At 37.6% G+C, this 24,151-nt stretch overlaps 1 protein-coding gene across 1 annotated transcript in view; it reads right to left on the reverse strand.

Annotated features, from left to right (window-relative positions):
• Positions 1-24,151, reverse strand: part of kcng1 (potassium voltage-gated channel, subfamily G, member 1) — a 58,814-nt gene extending 34,663 nt beyond the window's left edge. Inside the window, exon 1 of the mRNA XM_028453914.1 lies at positions 24,126-24,151. The gene's annotated coding sequence lies outside the window, so the exon portion shown is untranslated. The remainder of the gene's footprint in view (positions 1-24,125) is intronic.

A 24,151-nucleotide genomic window follows, 5' to 3' on the forward strand; every position in this document is an offset into this window, starting at 1 on the left:
ACATACCCCCACACTGGCCCAAACTAGTTTAAACCAGCTATGGTGGACAATGGATATGTTTTGCAAACACACACACACACACACACACACACACAGTTAATCATGGATAATTTCATATTCTAACTATCGTTTAATCATTTAACTATAACTAATAAAGTAATAAAAACCACACAGACTATAACATATCTTACATATCCGCCCTGTTGTGGGTTTGGAAAACATCAAGCAGACGGGCGTCTTCACAGGTTTACCCGGTGCCATCATAGGACCAAAACAACAGGGATGACCACCGTGAGGTGGGGCGAAAACCCGACAGCTAGTACGGGAAAAATTCCCCACCGTCCCCCCCTGCTGGGGCGAACATCGATTCTGATCCACGGTGATCTGGAGACAGTTCAGGGTGTATGTACAACTGATGACCCAAAACCATGGTGTTGAAAATAGGGCTTTAGGTCTCAGTGTGTGTTTGGAGTTGGTAAGGGAGGGTCAGAGGTTACCAGCACATAACCCTCCAGTAGCAGTGAACCTTTACCGCTCACTGTGATGATGGGAAGGTGTGGCAGGGTCTTAGTCCATCAATGGGGCAGATGGGGAGAGACCCATAACATGGAGTTGGTACTCTGGGGAGGCCTGAACCTGCATAGCACCGATGATCATGTTGTCTATGCCTTTCTTCACACAGGGGACGATGCAGCAGCAGGCAAGACCAACGACCAGCAGCACAGCCAGAAGAGGGAGACCCAGACGTAGCAGGAATTGGAACCAGGAGCCTTGGAACAGCCAGTCCCACCCGGATGAATGGACATTGGACTCGTCAGCTGACATGGCACCTTCCAGGTTGCGGAGTGTTTGCAGGGCGTCTTCGATGGACTCCGAGGAGTTATTAGGTATGTATGTACAGCAGGTAGCACCCACCATAGCACACACACCACCTGTGGAAGCTAAAATCGTATCTAAAGCCATACGGTTCTGAATAGCCATTTGCGCGGTGGCCGCTGTTCTAGCATTCATTTTGTTATTAACAGCTAAAGATGCATTAAGAAGCATGTGAAAGCGGTATTGGAGGGTCTCTACCATAAGGGAATTCTTACCCACGCCTATATTAGGGAAAAGAGCATGAACGACTTTTTGACTAGTTGACCAATATCTATGTTCGGGAGGGACATCTGAGCCCCATATTGCATCATGAGGTGTGAAGGTTATAATCTCACGACGAGAACGACTAGGCATTGTCATATGAACTATGAAAGACCCATCTGTGACTGCTACTGGTACACAAACGGCTGACATATTAATTGGAGGGGAAGGATAAACTTTATCACCGCACTTCAACCAAACACCGTCTCTAGCAAACATTGGGACAACCGTACGAACGTTCTGAACGGTAGCACAATGGTTTATGTCTACTGATGGTAGACCTTTGGTGTTAGTTGGTGGACCATTATAATTACCACAAGGGACATCATTCGTGTTTAGGTGTTTAGCAGCCTGACCTAGGGGTTCGAGGGTCTTTAGCACTGGTAACATTACCCTGAGGGTTATGACGACAACAGATGATACACTGACGACAAAAGTTTTTAAAATGGGTTTGGAGTCCTAGTGGTATATGAAATGACTGTTTGACTATATCTACCATCCCTCCTGTTGAGACATGGGCCAACCCATGGCTCATTCTAGCAACGACGTCAAACATACATCTAGGCAAACACGGCTTGTCATTTAACATAAATACTCCAGAGTCATTTTTAACAGCACCTTCAGTCACCCATTTTGTTTTATGTGAATCCAAACCATCCCTGCGCTGTACTATGAAGAGGAATGGAGAAAAATGCATTACTTAAATCAATTACAGTGAACCATTTTTGATGAGGTTGTAATTCATTTAACAATGTGTGTGGGCCTGGTACATTTGGAGCTCGTGATTTAACAGCCTGATTTACTGCTCTTAAATCATGTACCATCCTCCAGCCCCCCTGTGGCTTTTTTACAGGGAAGATGGGGGTGCTGCATTCAGCTGAGTCATGTTCCTGTAACACGCCTGCAGTCAGTAAATCATTAATTACAGGCTTTATTCCTCATCAGGCGTTCTAGTACGATATGGCTTTTTTCCCTGTCTTTTAAACCCTGAGCGTTCGCTCATTAGAGCTGCAGCCATGGCCTCAGCCAATACATTAACATTAGCTGATTCAGTTTTTGTTTTCTTTCTTTCAGTGACTTCATAAGCATGTTCGGCCCATTCCATTAGCTCTGGAACAGTGAGGGTACGGTGTGTGACACAGTTTGCTTTTATGAAATCTGACACGTTTGGCAACAAACCACTAATTAACCACATTTTTAGCTGTATTTGGTATGGATTATCCACCAGCGGAGAATGAGGAAGCCCGCTATTAGTCCTAAAAACCGTTTCTAAACGGGCACGATATTCCATTGGCGTCTCGTCTGATTTCTGACGACACGCACTTATTTCTTCGTGGCTTGGGGGTTTTGTGTAAGTCGCCCTAGTCACAGGTCCCTTTGTTTCTTGTCCTGCAACTGCTCCCCCCTCTTGTAAACCCCCTGCGGCCCCATTCTGTTGCTGATTTGTCTCCTCAACTCTACGCGGTACACACACGGTCTCATCAAAAGGCTGTATTTTAGCTGCTGCTAACTTCCCTGCAAACCCACAATTTTTGTACCAATCTTCTAAATAGCAACAACTACCGGGATACTTTCTCTGCATGAATTTCACATCATTATTTTCCATCAATGCTTTACGCTGCGCGTTACCCATGTTCTCAGCACGGGATTTACAGACACCGTTACAACAAAGAAACACCACAAAGAAACAACACACAAAGAAACAACACACAACAACTCCCGTCTGCCCTCTGTCCCTTTACCACGCCGTGTGAGTTTTACGTCACCCACCACGGTCTCCACTCCCCGTTGTACGTCACGGGTACTATGGTGAAAAGAAACAAAGAAACAACACACAAAGAAACAACACACAAAGAAACAACACACAACAACTCCCGTCTGCCCTCTGTCCCTTTACCACGCCGTGTGAGTTTTACGTCACCCACCACGGTCTTCACTCCCCGTTGTACGTCACGGGTACTATGGTGAAAAGAAACAGCTTCTCACCTCGTCAGTGTTCTCCCTGGTTCGTGGGACCCGTCACTCCCCGTCCGGGTCGGTGCTGGAACAAGCTGTGACCACCCCTGCAAAGGAGGGGGTGCCGGCAGTTTTACTAATGGTCCGGTTGCGCCCGCACCGATCCAGACGAAAAGATGTAAGGTCCCGGGTTGCGGCACCAGTGTATGTTAGGTCTAAATACGTTAAGACCGTTGCTAAAATGTGAATGTTGGGTCTAAATACGTTAAGACCGTTGCAATCACAACTCAGGGAGAAAAACACTATCTGACTTAAAAGGCGACCAGAGGCAGAGAGGTGCGAGCTGCAGCTCGGAGAAAAACCCAACAAAAAGAGACACAAAAGTCCGATATAAGTTGGATTGCTCTGATGGTGATGCCTCAGAACCAGGTATTTATTATAGAAAACATAGACCACACCCAGAGGGCTGTGCAACAGCGCTCTGGGTGCAGGGTTAATGCCATATATGGTAACACGAAAACTTTGGGGGAGAAAAAGGCTCATATGTCCCTGCAGTGGGTCACATACCCCCACACTGGCCCAAACTAGTTTAAACCAGCTATGGTGGACAATGGATATGTTTTGCAAACACACACACACACACACACACACACACAGTTAATCATGGATAATTTCATATTCTAACTATCGTTTAATCATTTAACTATAACTAATAAAGTAATAAAAACCACACAGACTATAACATATCTTACAGGGGCCTAATTTTTCAAATGACTACTCCTCTGTTAATGCTCGGGCTGTAATTTGACATGGATATTCTATGAGTGCGTGTCAGTGAAACCGAGTCATTTGACTGAATTCTCTTGAAGGCGGTACGTGCTATTCCGCGGGCCCAGCCGTAGTTCATCCAAACTCATTCTGTAATTAATTAATCGCTACTAGCACATTAAAGTCCCAGCCCTATCATAAACATTCTCTGTCACAACAACCCAATACGACAGGGTTATCATCTGAACCAATTGAGCCATAAATTGCTTTAAATTGTTGTTTTATCTAGAATTTCCCAACCATTCCTTGGTTTTAAGGGAAGAAAAATCAAACTTGTAATTAGATTTGGGTCACAGGGAAACAGCCTTAGCAGGAAACACCCAGCCAGACCTTTTCCAGGGGTATCCCCAGGCGTTCCCAGCTAAGAAACATAATCACTCTAAATGTCCTGGCAAAGCCCTGAGGCTCCACCTGGACGTACAGTTTCTGAAAAGCCTTCCAAGGGAGCGACCCCTGGATGTGACATTTTCCCATTGTTTTGTTCCAAAATGATGGCCAAAGTTCTTTGCTGTGCGCTTAAATAATCCTCATGGTCTCATTAATCCAGTCTGATACTGTTGGATTCCATTACATTGCAACACGAAGGAGCGTTAACATCAGCACGTCCATGGTGATGGCAGCATGGTATTTAAAAGATGTGAGGTGCTGCTTAAAATGACTGAATGGCAGTGTTTGTATAACCAACATGTGTCAAACTCAAGGTCCGGGGGTCAAATCTGGCCCTTTAGAGCATCCAATTCAGCCCACAAAAGAGAAATGATAGAGAAAACATGAATTATTGTGTAAATTATAGTTTATTGAGTTGTTGCTTTCATTACTTCTCAGAATAGCATAAAAAGCTCAGCTAGATGGATTACAGAGTGTGTCCTAACACACACCTTCCCCTGAAAGCCACACTAAAGAAGTCACTCACACGTGCTGTCCTTTATAGGAGAAATGGACAAGTGACACATTTTGTGCAACTGTTCGTTAATAAATGTGCATGTGTGGTCTTCTGTATCAGCAAATTTAACCAAGAATTGTATTTCTGGTAAGACTTCATTTGAATGAAAATTATTGAGATTTATATCGTATATCGCTATTTTGAGAAAAAATATTGAGATACAGTATGATTTTTGGTCTATATCGCCCAGCTCTAGTTGTAGATCTCTCAAATATCCAAATTCAATCAAACTTCACAACATTTTTAGGAGTTCAAAGTTTTCTCACGCTTACGTCACATGAATGCAGTAATTTTTTATTTCAAATTATAGAAAAAAAATCTAAATTTTTCTCACAATTTCACACAAATAATTCCGCAAAATTCCACAAAAAATGGTTACAAAACCAATAATTTTTTAAGTGAAGACACTGCAGGGACTGACATTGAAAACTAGAACACAATAATGTTAAAATTGCTCTTTTGACATTAAACTGGTCCATATCTGACACCCCTGGTATAAGCTATGAAGTTAAAAAAAAAAAAAAGGTCAAAAAGCTTGTGGCCTATAGAAAACACAAACACATTGAAAGTCAATAAACTTTAGCATTTATAAAAGAAGCAACACAAGAACAGAAAACATGCGATAGAACGGAACATAATAAACTTTGTCATTGACTCACGATTCATACAAGTCGCTGCCCTTGACAACAATAAATAGATCCACATACAATGAATACACATGTAACAGCTAGAGATGAACACAAACATACAAATAAAGGATTAGATTACAATTTAGAAATAAATATAAATAAAAATTGAGTAAAGTAAACCTGGCTAAGATAAAAAACAAACTAAAACCAATTAAATTTGATGGAAATACGTAGGTACAAAAGAGTCTTTTAAATGTTAACATTTCATACCTGCTGCATGCTGGGTATACTAGTCCTGGGTTTACTGCACAGCACAGACAGTGATTCACTTTATACAACATATGCATCTGCTTTGTGTTTTTTTTTTTTTTACTTTTGTGATGTCCGTGAAGTTCCTGAGTTGGTCTCGTAAATAAAAGTCTCCCGGTGCACGTTAGTGACTCGTTTTAGAGCAATACCAGCGCAATATCCTCCAGATCCAATTAAAAGGGGTTACAACACGCTATGGAGGATATATTCAACATATTAAAATAAACAACAAAGTGGACATTACAACTATAAGAAGCAAAAACATACCAGACCAGTAATGCTCCTGCACTGCTGGGTAAGTTTTCTAATATTATACTAAATTTTTCATATCCACCTTAAGCTATAAGAGTGTTACCACAGCTAATGGGGATCTTAATAAAACAAACTGTTACATTAGCTATAGCTAGCTGAACCTACAGGTAACCCAAGGCTAATAAGATAGCAGCTATTTTTATAAAGCGCTTTTTGTAGATAAAATCACAAAGTACTGTACAGAGCTGTGGTGAAAATACAATGTCATAATAGAATAAAAAAAACATGGGTGCATATACATCATAAGAGCAGCATCGTAAACGGATAATACATATTTAAAATCCAGTTAACTAAAAGCTTTTTCTTCAACAGTTTTTTAAAAAGTGACCACACAGTTGAGCTCCCTGAGAGACTGGTGCAGGTTATTCCAGAGTCTGGGAGCTACAGCCTGGAACACCAGGTCTCCTCGCGTTTTAAATTTAGTTTTTGAGGTCTTTAGGAGACCCTGACATGAAGACCGAAGGCTTCGCCCTGAAGTGTAATGGCACAACAAGTCTGAGATATATTGAGGGGTCTGACCATGTAACGCTCGGAACGTCAGAACTAAGATTTTATAGTTTATTCCAAACTTAACTGGAAGCCAGTGCAGAGTAGAAAGAATGGGGGTGATGTGGGATGTTCTGGGAGCACTGGTTAAAAGTCTGGCAGCAGCGTTCTGAACAATCTGGAGTCTGTTTAGGGTTGACTTATTAAAACAAGTAAAAACAGAATTACAATAAGTAAGTAAGTAAGTAGTTTATTTATAAAGCGCTTTTTGCAGATAAAATCACAAAGTGCTGTACAGAGTTGTGGTAAAAGTACAAGTGCAACACAATAGAATAATAAAACAAGAGTGCATAAATATCATAAGAACAGCAACATTAAATGATAAATAAAAATTAAAATCCAGTTAACTAAAAGCTTTACTGTAAAGTGAAGTCTTTAGCAGTTTTTTAAGTGACCACACAGTTGAGCTGAGAGACTGGTGCAGGTTATTCCAGAGTCTGGGAGCTACAGCCTGGAACACCAGGTCTCCTCTGGATTTAAATAGTCAATGCGTGATGATATAAACACGTGTATGACCAGGTCCAGATCTGAAATTGATAACAAAGCCTGTTAATATAGATTATTATAGATTGGGAGACTTGTATGCTTCAGGATGATGTGGACTGAAATATATTGATAGTGATATAGTAAAATGATAGTTTTTGATAACTTCTTAGGAATAAGGTCATAACTTCCAAAGAACTGGATGAAACCTAACCAAGCACTAAAACATAGGATTGAAATTGAAAACTACTAAACTAATAAGTAACATTGGAGTGGAAATAAATGGGAGTGATTGTGATTAAAACATTTCTGACACAAATTAGAAACAAAGTTCTATTATTAGGTCTTAGACGTAAGGCCATTCAGTTATTTTGGTGTGTTTAGCTTCCTTTGACGACATCTGAAACAGATGATTCATTCCACGTCATTTTAACACATTTTCAGGACACTTTTTTCTAATTTTAAAGGAGCTGGCATGTCCACCAGATAGGATGTATAGCAGATATTTTTGTATATTCTGAGAGAGTAGGTGGAGCTGTATTAATGAACTACATTTCAGTTTCCTATGTGATGTAGTTCCTCAGATATTGGAAGCTGAAAATGGAACAAAATTAAGGACGGGCAAAAATCGACACATACCCCTCTCACTAAATTGTCCAGACCTCAAAAAGTATTAATCCGATCAAACTATACATTTACAGTGACTATTGAATAATCACAGAACAATGGTAAAAATTTCTCAATGTTTTGAGACCGAAGTGTGTGAGACAGACCAGTGAATCAAACATCATTTATGACAAAAAAAGGGAAAAGGTTGAAGTTGGAAGAAGAAATATCTGATAAGAAGTCAGAGTTTCACTTTGCAACCTTTTCCTCATTTCAAACAAACACTTTGATCAGGCCTTAATTACTTCATTCACACAAGTGCATTGGCTGAGCAGCTGCTGTTCCCTCCTATTGACATTGGAAATTGCTTTCTTTGTTACTATCTGCTTTTGTTAGCATAGCGCAATGTTTGAACTGCAGTCACGCTGAGAAAAAGCAGCTAGAAATATGAAAAATCAAGCTAAGCATGTCCTTGTTTTTACTTATCCAAACAAAACAGCATCACAGAAAGAAAAGCAACTGATTTGACTTGTGATGCCCAGTTTTTCTATCCCTGAATCTAGATTTCTCATAGGCTGACGTGCAGAGGCATAGAAAACTAGTGAACCAGTGCAGGTTAAGTTGCAACAACCCAATTTTCTTTAGCTATTCTGCCCTAGGTTTGCATAAAGTAAAGAGTATTGTCTTTATCTCAATGTATCAAAAAAATGCAGAGTAAGAAATTGTAAGTTTCGCACACAATCTCTGGCTGTGCCACAACGCAACAAGTCATTTTACATTTTTAGCCTCAAAAACATATTAATACAAGCCGTAATCATAAATCAGAAGTTTCACTTTAACATTCAAATTGTTTATTCCTGCAAAACTAGTTGGAAAGAGGTCCATTACTTGATTCCTAGAGGGCTGCAGTCCTGCATAGGCCTGAGACAATAATACATTTTACTCAATGATGTATTGTCCCACAGATTAGTGCCAAAAAACATGATTGTCAACATTTTTTTGTAAACAAATTAGTCATAATTTAATAATGCATAGTAATACAGGCACTTGCATTTTTGCTTATTTTGACCCTTTTTCTGCAACTACACCAAAACTTGCCATATTTTAACCTATTTTCATCACTTTTAATGCATTTTTGCTAAATTACTCCCATTTCTGCCACTTCTCCACCAAATTTCAATGTCTTTTCCGCACATTTCGTCCACGTCCATTTTCTGCACGTATAAACCCATTCCAGTCCTTTTCCACCTAATGTCACATATGTTGACCCATTATTGTCACTTTTAACCTCTTTTCATCAGATTTTATTCACAATTTGTCATGCCCACTATTTTCTAGCTTAAACATGTTTTTCTTACTTTTTAAATTCCTTTATTTACCCATTTCTGCCAGTTTGAAGCCAACATGAACAATTCTAACCATTTTTTGTATTTTTATCCTTATATTTTGGTACTTGTATAAACATCTTTTCACCAATTTATGTGGTTTTTAAAATTCCTTTTTACAACATTTTTGATCACTTTTAACCCATTTTTATTTCTGATTAAAGCAATGATTTACATCTTTAAGATGACTATATACTATGATGCAAATAATAAACATACCTGGATAACAGTGGATATTATTCATATAAATAAATAAATGTGGTTATCACAGATTCATAGAACAATGGACCATCATTTTACTGACTTTATGGATGGACCCCAAAAATATTTCCCCTTTATTCCCCCTTAGATGGTCCTGTCTCCACATGACTTCAGTGTTCATGTCTGTGTTCAACCACCTTCAGCTACAGTGGGGGTTCCTGGTCTCGAGACGGACAATCCTCGTCTCCAATAACCACCATTTTGTTACAAAGATCATGTTTCTACGTGAAACAGACATGAAGTTATAGTAATTTACAATACGGATGGCGGCCACCTTGGATCTTGCTCCGAGCACAATTTACGGAATTTTAAGATATATTATTGAATTATTTGACCCTGAAAACCATTGAGATCATGCTACTTTGTCAAATAGAACCAAAGTTACATATCAAAATTGGCAATATGGATGGTGGCCATCTTGGATTTCATGATTTTGAATGGGAACCCTTAGTTTGCCAGCGTGGATACCATAAATAATGGATTCAGCATACTGAAAAACCAACATGTACACATTTTGATGCTTTCTTCCAGAAGTGAACATCTTTTTGACACATCTGCCAGGCTAGTATCAATATTGTGATTTCTCCGAGGGCGCGGGGACCGTAAAGATATCCAGCGTGCGGCGGATGAAAGGCGAGGGGGAGGATTAGACAATAAGCGGAGACCTGCCCTCGCTGAGCAGGAGAGCGAGAAACACAAAATATGACAGTGTGGGATTGTGTGGGAGGCGTCTGTGACCTCAGCCTATTTCTGACAGCTGTCAGGTCTCAGTGTTTGCTCTTACAGCACAATGCCAACTCCAATCTCATATGAAACACACACATTACAGCCACAAACACTAAACTATGAGCAGTTTTCATACACTCAGAGTTGATCCTTAGTCTATTCATAATTGGCTACATTTATGAGAACAGTGGCCCTGAGCGCTGACGACAGAGTTTACAGAGGTTTAGGTCCTCAAAAAGGAGTTTAACCACAAGTCAAGTATGTAAATCATAAATGGAGTTTGAGATTCTTGCCAGCGGGGGAGGCAAATGAAAAATAGACCGTCTCCAGGTTCGCGCCAACCACAATGTGTGTAACATATACATAATAATGCAAAAATGATTAGTAACATAATTGATAATGTTGACTACAAAACATTTCCGTCAATGCGTTGTTTAATGTTGTAAATTCATGACAAAAATATTTCTGCTTCATTTTTGCTGCAGTACCATACATGAACTACTGAGCGCAGTGTCGCTTTGGGAAGAAGGATTGCGCAACAGAAGAAGAACCAACCTAGTGGTTCTTCTTCTGTGTCAAAAGTGTGGGACCATTTCACTGAAAACTTACAGGGGGTACTGAAGAGAGAGAGAGAGAGAGAGAGCGAGAGAGAGCGAGAGAGAGAGAGAGAGAGAGAGCGAGAGAGAGAGAGAGAGCGAGAGCAGAAAATGAATAAAGTGTCAGTCTTGGTCCAACCCCAGGCATGAGATGACCAGAAACGATAAGAACTATAAAATAAATCTATTCAGGAGCCTCTAAATCAGTGTTTTTCAACCATGGGGTCGTCATGAGTTTAAATGTGGTCACCTGAAATTTCTATTGTTCTTGTTCGGCACGCAATCTTAACTGTATTTCCGTACTTTAACTTTGTGAAATATAAATCACAATCCAAAAAAGGTTGTGAACCACTGCACTAAATACTGTTTCTTTCCACTTATTTACAAAATGACGTTCTTTAAAATGTGTGTTCTCACTTGTTTGTTCCATCATTATGGTCTATAGTTGTGTTTAAATAGTTTTGTAGTCGGACTAAAGGATTGACTTGGATTCAGAAATAAGTGAAACTTAAGCCAAAAAAGTTTGAAAACCACTGGTCTACGGAACTCCACATCCCACAATGCAATGCGCAAGTTCACAGTGGAGATAAACTTTACGCGGCAATTTTAACCTTTTACATCTTCTTTTCAAAACAAATCTTTGATTTATTGATCTTTAAGGCCGACGGTACGTCTTTATCTGATAAAAAATAAATACACAAATATCTCTGGCAGCTTTAAGTCCCACCCCTTTTACCCCGAGGGAATAAATAAAGCAGAGATGTAGGCATTGGTCACATTGTTTCTCTAGATGCACCAAAACCCATTTTTATCTCATAAAAGGCCTCCATTTCAAAATGTTATTACCAGGTAATGTGTCCAGGCTTTTGTGTGATGGGTTTGGATTGGTTTCTAAAATAAGAGCAACTCTTAACGGCCTCCTCTCAGAATGATAGCTAACAGAGTAGCACACATTAGCGTAAAAAAAGATTTAAAAGCTGTGAAGTAGATGATGGAGAGGTGAGTGGTCATCATACTATATTATCTATATATCTTTTTAGGCTAGTAATAGGTAAGTGTTTCACACTAATAGCTCTCTAACTGTGGCATCATCATCATCATCATCATCATCACCTCTCACAAGACTTTTACATTGCACTAAAACAGTGGGAAGTTGTCATTAGCTGATTAGCATAAAGTGTTATTAGCAAAAGTAAAGCAGGATAAAGAGGTAAAACTCACTTTTACAGGAAGAAACCTGCAGAAAACTCAGGAACTTATATTTGGAGAAAAAAAAGCACAGAATACAGAGATAATCCACACTTTAAGTTGCATCCAGATTTACTTTTAAAATGCATAAGTTAGAGGTTGTCAACTGGTGGGTCAGGACCACAAGGTGATTCAAAGACCTTCAGTGGGTCACGAGCCTCTTTGCTTATGAATTCACAAATAATAATAATAATAATAATAATACATATTTATAAACTACAGGTCATTCCATGTCATTTCAACACATTTTCAAGACACTTTTTTCCAGTTTTGAGGAGCTGACATGTCCACCAGATAGGATGTAGAGCAGATCTTTTTCTATAATCTAATAGGGATCAATTTTATCCAGATTAAAGTTTTTGAAAAACAGCTCCCAGATAAACAATCGAATGGTGAAAGTAATGGATTACAATTTTACAAACACCCACGTTACTATAATTGAGTTGCTTTGACTTGTACTTTTTTGGTGTATATTTCTAAATCAGTCATTTCATTTGTACTTAGGTATGTTTTAATAGAAGTAATTTGTGACATTTCTACATTCAACCGTTACTGAGTAAATTATTTAAAAAAATGGTACCTTAAACCATAGTATAATATTGATTTCAAGTCACATTTAATATAATCCATATGTTTATAGTTTAATTTCTGATTAACACCACATTCTATAGTTCAGGTTGTGGTTTCTGCCTATTATGTTGTCACACACATTGCACCATTTTAAAGTTCATAAAAGTAGCCATACTTAGAACCTGAGAATTGTATTTATTTTGAATATAATGTATTAGTGTTATTTTATCAAAACAAATTTGTACTTTTTTACAAACCTTTCATTTTATACAAATGCCTTTGTGGAAAATAAATGAAGTTACAATCGTGCCAGATTTGGTCTTTTTCTTAAGTTTATACTAGAGATGTTTACTGTATGCCAGTACATATGTTGGGAAGTAAACACACAATGAGAAATACACCAAAATTGCCAAAAATACACAAACTGACTCACAAAACACAAAAGGTCATTACAAAAATACACAAAATGACAAGAAAACATACATGACTGCAGAAATACACAAAATGACTCCAAAAACAAACAAAATACCTGCAACAATCCACTCATTGACTCACAATAAACAGAAAACAACAAATGCACACAAAATGACCAAAAAATATACAAAACGACAACAAAAAAATAACATCAAAAATACAAAACTTTACTCACAAACTACACAGGACGAGTACAAAAATACATCCTTTTATTTTATACAGATGCATTTGTGGGAAAAACATTAAGTTCCAATTGTCCAAGATTTGGTCTTTTATTTTTAAGTTTATACATGAGATGTTTACTGTATGTACGGGAACCGTAAAGATTTATTACCAACAATAAACGTGGGGGGTGAAAGTAACTAGAAATGTTTAATTGGGGAACTATTTAATCAAGCTATTTTTTACTTGTACTTGATTATTTTGTGTATGATTTACTTCTACTTGAACTTGAGTTCAATTTCAATCAATAACAGTTCTTCTACTTGAGTAGATATACTGTATCAGTACTCTTTACATCACAGAGCTGCTACGTTTACATTGTTAACGTCTGCAAACCTGTTCAAAATACAAGGTGAGAGTAACTACATTATACATTTGATACTTTTCCCCACAATATTTCACTCAATAAAAACATATTATCCAACATTCAAATCTCAGAGAAAAACAATGAGACAAGCACAAAGCTGTGAGAATCCTCAGACATCTCTGGTGATGTGCAGCTGTTGCTAAATACACCACAATTATCTCAGCGTCTCAGGCTGAAACAAAGCAGAGGATCCAGCAGGGTGATATCATAGCCTCAGTGTAACAGTAACACACGCCTGGATTTTACAAGTTCACATGACTCTCAGTACCAAAAATAGCAGAAGGTCTTAGCCTCGCGAGGAGCTTCTCTCAACATGTTGCTGCTGCTTCCGAATAACAAGTATGATGCTTTCATGGCTGTGTAATTACTTTTCTCTGCCTCGTCTCCAGAGAAAACCAGCTCAGTCTGACCTGCATCAGTTTATCTGAACTTCCACAACATGCTAATCTTAGCATTTCTGCATTGCTAAAGGGGTTACCATTATAATCCGTGTACAATTCGTTCTTTGGTTATTTTGTTTCAAAACCAAATTAAACGAAAAACCAAATACTAAACAACGGTGTATTTCTTTTTTTACTTTGTCTGCACATACTGTCGAAGGTCAACACTACAAGAAGCGAGCAATGCATGTTGTGTTAATGCAATTAAATAAATACATTTATTTTATTAATTGTGACTATTGCATATTTGAAACCAGGTGTATTTCTGATTGGTTTTAAAATCAAAATAATAATGGAAACATATCATATTGTCTTGTTTGTTTGTCTTTTTTTTTAAGCGCATTTGACTCTATATCTAAACCGGAAATAGAGTCCTTTCATACAAAAAAAAAAGCAACGCATAAGTCACATTACTGATGAACTGGTGAATAGAAACGTTATTAATACATAAATAAATCAAAACAAAAGATGGATGTTACAAAAAGCACACACGATATGTAATTAAAGGAACCAGAGGTGGTGTAATGATTTTACTGGTGCTACTCGTTTCCTGTGATCAACTTCCGTGCGTGTTGACGGCTGCCGTTAGTGGCTAGCTGTATTATGGTATTATAACGTGCAAAATAAATATATTTCCTGCCCTCAAAAAAAGCTGTGTAATTGTTTTTGCAAAAGTGTCAAATGGTAGAAGTTCTAACATCTATTGTTCCTCACAGTTGATAGTTAGTCACAAGTTTATCTGGATACTATTTGGACCGTAACGCCACAAAACAAAACATAAACGTGAGCAGCTTTTTACAAGCTAAAACATCCACAGTCTGCATGAAAACATGAACAGGACCAGAAAACTGATGAAATAAATCCCAAACAGTCCTATTGTGTGAGGAGACCTGGTCCAGGACCTGGGGACGAAAACCAGGTGCAGCAGACTTTGCATTTTCTTATATAAATTATATAAAAGTACGGTATGTAGTTAATATATAAGGCACTGACAATATCCAAGCAATAGGTGACAGGTAGTGACTATATTTCATTAATTTTGGGAGATATAGTCAAACAATTTGAGGTTTGAGCAGGACTTTGGAAAAATCAGATTTCTTTTAACAATTTCAGGGTAAAAATGACTTCCATTGTGTTCTACAAGCATGGGAAAAGCATGAACCACTGCAAATATTCTAGATTCATTGAATTTGTGACAGATTCAATGACAATCCACTTGAATAATTGTAATGTTCTTCTTCCAAATAAATCTGTTTAAATGTTGTGTTTTAATAAACAGACAACAAAAATGTATAAAACGCCTCAAAACCCTTTGTTTTTTTCCTGTATAAATGCTCAGATTGATCATAAATGCTGACATGAACATTGAAAATGTGACTCAAGTATCTTTTACATGTTTGTTTAATCTCTTTCTATCATTGATCGTGTTCTACTTAGATTGCAAATCCTCCTCAAAGCCTGCGTTAAGTCCATTTTTATTCCTTGGATGAATTACTTTGTGGATTTTTCCACTTTTCAGAGGAAAGTGGAAGATTCTTGGCCATCTGAAGAGTGTCATCGTGCTGATGGTGAGCAGCTGGTGACCTTTGGCAGTGAAAATCATCCCTGTGGAAACACTGACATCAAATTGATGGGGGAGTTGTGAGAAATATGAACTGGAGTACTTGTACATCCTCTTGACAGGTCATTGTGGTGACTGGGATTTGTACATGTAGCTATAAACACACCTGAGGGCTTCTGATGCTCAGTTGATCATTTAGAGACAGACACTAGGAAATCATCTTATGTCTTATCATACAATATCTGCAGCATCTAGTACTCTCAGAAAACTCTTAATCAAATAGAAGATCAGTGGGCTGGTAATAGATATGTCAAATAGAAGTTCACATCTGAAGGAAAGCATGACAATGTGTAAAATGGGTTTTTGAGTATGCTGAATCCATTTTTAATGGGATCCACGCTGGCAAACCAATAGTTCACACTCTAAAAAAATATCAAGAAATCCAAGATGGCCACCATTTCATCACAATCCTTGTCCCCAAAAACCTACAAAGACCAGGTTTCTACGTCTAACAAAACCAAAGTTATGATGAGATTGAAATTCAAAAATAAGGATGGTGGTCTTGGATCATGCTCTGAGCTCAATTTTACAGTATTTTAAGATATGCTATTGAATTCTTTGACCCTGAAAACCTATAATTCACAACTGAGACCATGCTTCTATGTCAAATAGAACCAAAGTTATGACAAAATATCCAATTTGGTAATACAGATGGTGGCCATCCGACCATCGTCGACCTCTAATTCACCTCTCAATCCCAAAAGGACAACAAAAAGACTACAAAATCACATAAAACGACAAAAATGCAAAATAAAGAGAGATAAATATATAAAAAGACAACCAATTCCAAAAAAAATTTATATAATATATATATTGACAACTGGAGCAAACCGCTGCATGGAGTGTTATGTAGTCTGCTGTTTGAAAATTACTGTTATTATTCTATCGATAACTCATTTATTTCCTCCAACAGAAATGGATAAAATTCTGTCCCAAGAAAACACACAAAATGGCAGAAGAATGCACAAAACAACACAGCTCCGAAAAACATATAAAAGTACAGAAAAAGCACAAAAAGACAACAGAAATACATAAAATTACTACACAAAATGTATATAAAAAACAAAATGCATATAAAATGGACAAAATTACAGAAAAGGGGACAACAAATTAAAAAAACGCACTACACGACTACAAAATACACAAATATAACAGAAAAATATACAAAAAGACAAAAGAAAAATCCCAAATACACACCAGATGGCAACAAAAATACATGAAATGAATAGAATATATACAATAAGACAACTAAAATATAAAAAAGGACTCTGAAAACAAAACACTTTGATCCTGCATTAATGCTCAGATTGATCATTATTCTAAACTACATTTAAAAATATCATGTTGAATTTTCTTTTTCTTTTGTTTAATAACTTTCTATCACTGATCATATGTTTTAATTAGTTTGCAAATCCTCAATATTTGCATTGCAACCACACTGGAAAAGTTTGCATAGAATAGTCTTTCTGAGATTTTCACCTTTAATACCATCTTTAAGTTTATTAAGTGTTTAACTTTAAAGCATTTTAATAAACTAGTTACAGTTGAACCAACATCCTCATGAGAAACTCCCTTAAATCGTAGAACGAGGAAACACAGCATTCTTAAATTAGCAGTTTCTATTAATAAAATCCCTCTCATCACCAAAACACATTATAAAAATCCTTTAAGGTTTACATCCGTTTCTATGGCGACCAGACTGTTGCTATGAGACAGAGTTGAAACATGTGAGAATAGTACATTCAGCCATGTGATATACATAGCTCACATATTCTGATGGAGAAAAAAAAAAAATCAATCTTCCTTTGATTAAATATGGACTCAATACATATGGACCTTCCTTTAACACACGTGTGTCAAACTCAAGGCCCGGGGGCCAAACCCGGCCCTTTAGAGCAGTGGTTCCCAAACGTTCTGTGCTCAAGGTGCACCAAAGAAAAAGTACAAATCTGAAGGCACATCTATTGTGCAAAATAGCCTTTATAACTAGGAGTGTGACGATATCTCAATATATCGCGATATTTTTTCGCACGATCGATTATCGATATGCTCGCGCTAAGTATCGATTTCTTTTTTTTTTTTTTGAATTTAAGATTAGTTTGAAAAAGTGAAAATAATAAAACCATTGTCTTTCAGAGACATAAAATAAAATATTTTATTTTTTCGCTTAATCTTTTTTTTCTTGTTATGTCATTTCTGACCAATAAATCGATAATCGCAGTATCGTCATATCGTGAGATAATCGTTATCGTGGGCTGTGTATCGCGTATCGTGCTGTGAGGTACCCAGAGGTTCCTCTATTTATAACACACGTGATCACTCATATCATGCACATTATCACCTGAGCCACAGGCGACCGTACAAGAATCCTGCCTGCACAACGGCGGCAACAGCAAAATATTGCGTTATTTTTTTGTTTTGTTTTTTGTTCAAGAATATTTTTTAGGTGTAGAGTTTCCCTCTGAATTATGAAATGAGTGCATACAAAGTAGTAAATGAAATTGTAATTATTGTTGTGTAGTTGTATATTGCAACAATAATGTATGTGCCCAGTGTCTTTATGACGTCATGGATTCCCACACTTGAAAAAAGAAGAACTTGACCAGATTCAGGATTTCACTCGTTCTTACTTTTATTCTTTCCAGTAACAAGAAATGTGAAAAACCTTTGAACATAAAACACAAGGCTAATAAGTTTATCATTTTTCATCAAACAAGGTAAGTACAAATAAACACAATTTCAGGTCAGTACATTTAATTTGGTAAAATTATATTTGTAACTTTTTTTGATTAAATCAGTGCAGGTAGAAATCTGTAAAATTAGTTTTTAACCAAACAAAAAACTACTTTTAAACCTGAAACCTTTTTCTTTATGTTTATATCAATTATAGATATTACAATTTCAATTTTAATTTAACAATTTCTCAACATAAATACTCTTACATTATACTACTTTCATACATAAATTAATTATTTTCACTCTGAATTTTATTATAGAAAAATTTGCTATATTTTAAATGCTAACTTATTTTCACCCTTAAAAACATAAACAAGGTTTCAAACAGCACTCGGCCAGATCGCCGCAACAGTATGGTTGTCACAAAATCCCACGGCACACCGTTTGGGAACCACTGCTTTAGAGCATCAAATTTGGCCTGCTTGAAGGTAAAAACGATAAAAATTAAAAAGAAAACCTGAAACATTTCGTAAAAATAAACTAATTTGGTTGTATAATAATCAGCCCCTCTAAATACACCAAACGTCAAAGTCAGCTTTATTGTCGATTCCACTATATGTACAAGACATTTAAAGAATCGAAATTATACAAAACACAAAAGCACGACAATGTAGAATACATTCATTATAAAGACAGGACAACAAAAACAAAAAAAATATTTATAATATTTATAGTAGAAAACTCAATGATATTCAATTAAAAGCCACAATATTTGTTATTATATCACATGACAGCACTCGTTTTTTAATCTCAAATTGTTGAAAGAACTCAATTTTCCCAAAACCTGGCACATTTTCCTCAAATTGTTTGAAGAAATTTCCCCGATTTTATGAAATCGGGGAAATTTAAGTGAATTTCCTGCAGGGACTGATATACTTACATATACCCCCACTTCTGGTCAAAAGCCTCCAAAGAAGAGCGGAGAGCCATGGTGGTGGCAGAAGTGACGAGGACCGACCAGGAGCGCCTTAATATCAAAGCGGTGTCGCAAAGCTGGCAGGGAGGCTGGATGTCATGGGAAGGTGTCACAGACAGGTCCTTGTCATGGTCTGACCTGTGGAAGATCCCCCAAGCCAGGCTCAGCTTCCTAATCAGATCCACCTATGACACCCTACCTTGTCCCAGAAACCTCCACCAGTGGTTTGGTGCTGAAGAGACCTGTCCCCTTTGTAGTACCAGCAATGCAAGCCTCCAGCATATCCTGTCGGGCTGCAAGATAGCATTGTCCCAAGGCCGCTACAGGTGGCGACATGATCTGGTGTTGAGGAAGTTGTCAGAGGTGGCAGAGTTATACAGACAGGAGGCTAACAGCAGTCCTTCGGCTCCAGCGAGACAACCCATCCTGTTCGTAAGGGCCGGAGAAAATGTCAATCCTCCTCGCCAGAGAAGTATGTCAAGAGTCATCACACCTGGCAGCGAGTGGTCCATGAGGGTCGACCTGGGGAGGCAGCTCCAGTTCCCCAGGGAGGTAGCAGAAACATCGCTCAGGCCAGACTTGGTCATGTGGTCAGAGCCACCATTATGTTGGTGGAGCTAACTGTTCCTTGGGAAGAGGGTATGGAGGCTGCCAACGAGCGGAAGCGGTCTATGTAAGCAGACCTGGTCGAAGACTGCAGGGAGGCTGGCTGGAAAGCCATCATGTGCCCCGTCGAAGTGGGATGCAGGGGCTTCGTCGGGTCCTCAATGGTTCGACTACTGCGCAATATGGGAGGCACAGGAGCAGGGTGTCGAAAAGCCATTAAAGAACTGGCGGAAGAGGCGGAAAGGGGCAGCTTTTGGCTATGGCTGAGGAGGAAGCACAAGAGTTGGGGGGCTGATAACACCTAGGGCATCAGTAGGGGGTGGCAGGGAGAGATCCCTGCCTGCCATCGCTCCGCCACCAGGAGATGTACTGGGGTTAAAGAAGCAAAACATCTATGACTGGTGGTCCCCAGCTGATGACCCATTTACGCCCAGTGTGGTGTCAGATTAATACATTTGCAAGGGAAGCACCGGTGGAGGTGCGTTAGGCAGCAATGCCCAGCAGGTAGACCATCATCCTGTATCTTATTAAACATACTTTCTAACTTCTTTTTGTAAATCATTTTAATGTGGAAGTGTAAATCAAAGCACATTAATGTTGAATTTACTCTTTTCACCCCCACCAAAAATCTGTGGCCCACTTAAACTAATCTTGGTCCGTATTTGGCCCCTGAACTAAGCTTTGACACCCCTGCTTTAACTCAAACTGTGTGACATTAGATCTGATTCTAATGAGACTGGAAATAATGCTGAGGTTTAAACATTGAATATTAACTGATTCTTCAGTCAGAGTTCATTATTAGAGTAAGGATGGAGTGGAGTTTTGTCTTGTTTTGATTTTTATGATTCAAAACATAACCTTACATTTCATGGTTGTAAAATAAATTCCTCATGAGCCAAATTCCCTCTGTGCTCCGTCGTTGCTCCTGTTCTCCTGTCAGTCGACTTTAGTCATGAGAAGACGCATCTGCTATTAACTGAGAATGAACGTGTTTGATTATAGATGTATGTGACAGCTCTCTCTGCCCTCTGTGCAGACAATCATTTGTCTGCCGTGTGCCATTTAAAGGGCTCTTTTGTTTCTGATGATGGTTATTAATATGGACGTGTTGTGTGGGTGTAGAATTCAGATTTAGCATCAATTATATTCTAGAAAAGTAGGGGAAAATAGTCTCTAAGGATTAACATTCATAAACAATTAAAAAAAAAGGTCAAACTAAATGTGAAAAAAAGTGAAATACTCTAAGTATTTGAAAATAATTTACAAAAAAACTATAATAAAAAGGAAAATAATTTGTTTGTATGTTGAAAACTATTTTTTGTAGGTCGAGAATCACAAAAAAAAAAAGGTAAGGAAGCACAAGCAAAAGGTCAAAAAGTGAAAACATAAGTAATGCGTTTTATTTTTTAAATTCTGATTCCATAGTAGACATACGACAATGCTAAAAATCATGTAACATTACTCAATAATCATTCCTTGTGCAAAATAAGAAAAATAATTCAACTTATGTTATGAAAAACATGTCATATTTATTGGTGACAATTTACAATGTGAAGAAGAATTGCTCAACAGAAGAAGAACCAACCTAAAGTCTCAAAAGTTTGGGACCATTTCACTGAAAACTTACACTACACACCTGAGGTAGAACTAACTATCTGTGACATGAAACTAACAGTAATATGTTAGAATCAAAGCACAGGAAAACTATTTGATTTAAAAAATTAAATGAAATTAAAAATCTCAATATGGTTTCACGACTCCAGCGCCAAAAACATATCTTTTAAAAGTTTTAAAAAGAACAACAAATGAATTCATATATATTTTGTACAGTCACTTTGTTTAATGGCACTTAAAATATTTGTATATTATGTACATTATAATAAGAATTGTTTTTTGCGAATTAATTTGGAAAAACTGTAATGAAAACTTTTGACCAATCGGAAGGAAATAAACAACTTTCTGTTTTGTCTTGTGTCTTGTGGATCTAGTACGAGACTGTGCATTTTTATCCAAAACCAAAACTGTGGAATTGGTCAGCTGGTCTCTCAATGCAATCAATCACATTTTTTTGACAAAAAGAACGGGCAGAGGTGAGCCCGCCTGTCAGGACGAAACGTTCCCTGGATTCCTGTGAATACAGCACAATCTGTCTGTACTGCGGGTATTCTAATCTAACATGACTCAGCAAAGGAGCATCATCTCTGTTCAAAAGTACAACGATATAATGCAGTCATTGTGTATAAACACATGACAAATTGTACACATGAACACACATTTGATGATATGATGATTAAAATAATAATTGCCATAACACTAATTAGTCAAAATCCCAAACAGATACTGACAGGCTTTGGATGGGTTTAGTCAAACTATATTGGCATTCAACTCGTCTGGTTTCTCTTTGCAGACGTTACAAAGAGAACAGGAATAAACCCACAGGGATCATCATGATGATCACAGGTCAGGTGACGCGTTAATAATCCAAGATTATTTGCTCAAAATAAAAGGTTGTAAAAGGTTGACATTGCTGCTTGAAAGTTTGTATTTTTTGTTTACTGACATTGTCGGAAAGTTTCCTACATTGCATTGTGGGATGTAGATTCCCGTAGACGGATGCATAGAAGTGTTTTTATGTCATTCTTACTGTGGGATGGGGTAATAAAATTTAAAAAGTAGGATCAATCAGTTTAAACTGGCAAATAATGAGCATGACAAATTATTAATGTGGTTAAATTGGCAAAAATAAGCAGGAAAAAGCTAAACGTGACAATAATGGGTCAACATATGTAACAATAGGTGATAAAGTGGTGGAAAGGGTTTAAAAGTGCTGAACATGTCTTGAAAGTGGAAAAAAATGTGCAGGATGATGGAGAAGTTTCAGAAATGGGAATAATGTAGAAAAAATTAATTAAAAGGAGCAAAAATATGTCATGAAAGAGTGAGAAAAATAGGTTAAAATATGGCAAGTTTGGTGTAGTTGCAGAAAAATGGTAAAAAAAAAAAAAAAAAAAACGGTTATTCCAAGTGTCTTGCAACCCCAAATGGGGTCCTGACCCCAAGGTTGAGAACCTCTGCTCTAAAAGATGGTAGTTCTGCACGGTGCTGATGTGCATAGTGCAAACAGCAGGAAAAGGATCATTGACAGTAAATGGTCTGATGATACATTAATACCACTCTCACTCTCAGACTGAGTGCTTGTGAAAAATGAGCAACATAAACTTCTTGTTTTTTCTGTGAAACCAACCAGACAAACCCAGAGCTGACGCCTTCACACCCGATACAGATGCTGTGATAGCAAGGTACAGACTGCTGGAAACAAACCAACACCTCAGTGATAACAGATGAGCTTTATTAGCACTACATTATTTACTGTAATCTGCTCTGCTATTGCTGCTGTGCATCAAAATAAATCGACAATAATTATGTCTGGAGTATACAGTATGTTGGAGCGCAGCACTTAACCTCCAAACGACCTTCTGATACAGACGGACTGGGCCCTGGACACATTCAATTAAACATAATTACAACAGGAACTCCATAAAGGTTCATTATGGAACTGACTCCTCCCACTGCTTAGCAGGAGGGAGGGAGGAGCTCACAGGTACTTTGGCAGAACAGGAAGTAAAGTAACTATTAAACAACAATAATAAAAAGAACGGGTGATACTAAATCTGGAAAAAAAAAAAATTTAATTAAATCTTGAAACATTTCAGAGACAGAGTAAATGTGTACCTGTACTATTCTGCATCACAGGCTATACTTTAATATCACCATTTTTATCATTGTACCAGTTGTTACTACTGAGCTACTATCTTTACCAGGGAACAAATATTTATTCCTTGTTATTGTTTTCCGATGTTGTATTTTCCAGCGATTAGTTCACCTCAAGTTAAATTTTTTAATTTATTTATTAATTTTATTTATTTATTTATTTATTTTTAATCACGCATAACATATAAATCAGAAATTTTGCTCACAGACAGACAAACACAAACCTTTAAAATAACAGAGGTGTTGCTTAAACAGAGTAAACCGCAATGAACCACGTGTTTTACGTGAAAAGTTTCCTTTGATTCTTCCTCGTGTGGTTCACTACTAAGCAGAGGAATAACCAGTAAAAGCAGATACTAGCCTGGTACAGATGTAGAAAGGTAAAGATTGGAGCTGATGTTAGTGGTTTTAATGGTAAAACTGATGCACAGACTCACCTGTTTAACCTTTAACTTCAGAGACG

This window comes from Gouania willdenowi, chromosome 7 (genome assembly GCF_900634775.1).
Source record: "Gouania willdenowi chromosome 7, fGouWil2.1, whole genome shotgun sequence".
Taxonomy (NCBI): Eukaryota; Metazoa; Chordata; class Actinopteri; order Blenniiformes; family Gobiesocidae; genus Gouania; species Gouania willdenowi.